The sequence below is a fragment of the Myodes glareolus genome, chromosome 4, assembly GCF_982192425.1.
Source record: "Myodes glareolus chromosome 4, mMyoGla1.1, whole genome shotgun sequence".
Lineage (NCBI taxonomy): Eukaryota > Metazoa > Chordata > Mammalia > Rodentia > Cricetidae > Myodes > Myodes glareolus.
The window spans coordinates 1,896,208-1,898,860 of NC_142029.1; positions in this window are offsets into that span (position 1 = coordinate 1,896,208).

Here is a 2,653-nt window from a genome sequence, read left to right on the forward strand (position 1 = left end):
GCCTGGGTAATCTCCACTTGCGTCCCTTCCTGCAACCAACCAGGTATTGCCTCAGGGAAAACAGAGACTTATCATCACTGGGGGCCGACCGCGTCTGGCATCCTAGACTCTACACCCAGTTGTTTTTGTTGCTGTGATGTCTAAACTGGCAAACAAGCTCAAGATAAGCTGTAAATCGCGGTGGTCTGTGTAGAGCACAATCCCCACCCTGCCGTGACTAATGCCTTCTTAACTCTACCATGGAAGAAAACAGGCCTCTCCGTTGGCTTTTCACACCCATCTCCACAAAGTCCAGGATCAGACAATGGGAGCCAAGGGACTCTTCCTTCTTAACTGAATGCAGTATAAAGAAAGAGAAAAGGAAGGCCTGATTTATTCTAAACCTTCAATTAACAGGCACTCCATGGAAACATTTTTTGTTGTCGTTTTTTGTTTTTTGACACAGGGTTTCTCTGTGTAGCCCTGGCTTTCCAGGAACTCTCATTGTAGACCAGGTTGGCCCTGAACTCACAGAGATCCACCTACCTCTGCCTCTCAAGTGCTGGGATTAAAGGCGTGTGCCACCACTGTCTGGCTTCATGGAAACACTTTAAGCCCTGAGTGAATGCACGAGTCTTTAAGGATTAAAAATGTGTTGTAATAAAACTTGCCTAAATCACTTAGAAAAAAATCAATAAGGAAGTTCTTAATTAGCTTAGCTCTCAAATTTAAAATTCAAAGTGACCATAAAGCCAGACCATTGCCTGTAACCGGGCAAATAAATTCAACCAGTTCTGAATTAATATAACATTTTAAAAAACTTTTAAGGATAATTTTTAGGGGAAAAAAAGCATGAGAGAGATGATAGCAAACATGGAATGAGTAGAGAAATGAGGCTTTTTATTTTCTGAGACGCAGTCTCACAGCCTTGGCTGATCTCAGACTTACTCTACAGCTAAGAACAACCCCGAATTTCTGACCGTCCTTCCACCGGCTCCCACGTGGCATGCGGGATTACTGGCAGGTGCCATCAGTGCCGGAGATCAAGCCCTCGTTAGGGAAACACTCTACTCACTTAAAGTGAACCACAGCCCCTGCTGAATAAATAAACACGCGTCCCAGTGCCAGGAACTTTCCAACAAATAAACAGGAAAGTGGGTCAGGTGAGCACATGCTTGCAGTTCCGACGTTTGGGAGGCAGAGTAATCATGAGTTTGAGGCTAGCCTGGGTGACACAGCAAGATCCTGTTTCAAAACCACAAAGTTTTTTGCGCTTCCAAGTTATGACTTCACAGCTCAAGTGTTAATAACTGGCATACAGCCTTCCACACATTGAATCCGACCCTTGGCCCAAATGTGGATCTGCACGGCCACACAGAAATCAGCACAGCCAGTAAAATCCTGTAGTTGCTTTCTTAGGTAATTTATAGCAACCAAGATTTCTTCCCTGTATTTCGTGTGGCTTTTATTAAAACATAACGGATGTACAAGGCTCCAAAGTTTATATATCTATATAAACAGAAGCGTCCCTCTTCAAAGCTAACCGCTGTTAACAAACTTAAGTACACATTCCTCTCCCAAAAACTGTCTCTACATATCTATGAGCATATGTGTGTTGAGCATAACTTTAAGAAACTTCAGACACACACTATTCTGTATGCAGGCACACAAAAATATGTGCCTGCATACATATACATGGGATAGTCTGCATTTTTTCCTGGCTTTCAAAGTTTGATGTTTTAGAATTTTCTGTATAGCCACTTATACATCAACCTCATTCATAAGATTGTGTAACAGTCCCATGCATGGCTGTTACCGATGTAGATGTGGGCCTGGCCCCCAAGTGGGGGCTGTAACTGATGTAGATATGGCTTGGTCCTCAGCTGGTATAGAAGGTCACGCAAGCTTTTGGCCGTAGTGGAAGATGGAGGACCAAGGCTTCGGGATGAGAGCCAGCTCAAGCCCTGCCTGAGCTTCCTGATTGGCCAGTGAGATAAGAACAAGCAGCCTGCCGCCCCACCACCCTGAATTCTGACATGCCTTGCCCACTACAAAGCCAAGATGAGATCATTTCTTCTTCTCCCAACAGCTTCCCTCCCACTTTGTCTCAGCAATGGGGAAATTAATACGATGGTTGTGTTATGGCTGAACTGCCCGCGTTTGGTTCCAGGCTTTGAATTTTACAGTGCTCAGAAGCTATTACTCTTCCAGTTGGGTCATTGATTCATCCCGACTTTATCCCCGTGCACAAGAGGAACAGGCTGTTGTAATTTCCACGTGACTGCCCACACTTGTGCCGCTCTAAGTGTGTCCCCATCAGAGAGATGTGGGCTCGCTGTGTGCAGCTGTCCCCTCCCTTCTCCACTGCTCCCCTCTGGGGCTCTTATCTCCTGTACTTGCTGCAAGTGCGCGGCTGGGACCTGGCATGGCTGTTTAATCAAAGACAGAGTTCTACGTTGTGTAGTGACCTCTACAATGAAGGGAGCAGGAACTTATTTCAAGGACCTGCATGGACATGGGTGGACATGGGTGAAGCTGGGTATGGTGGCCACAAAACCGGCACGGCACAGAGCAGCCAGTCCTCAGAACCACAGTGTTGATGGGACACTATCGTAACCATTCCAACAGATGGGCCCACGCCAAAGAGTCAGGAAAACACACAGCTCCCCACAGG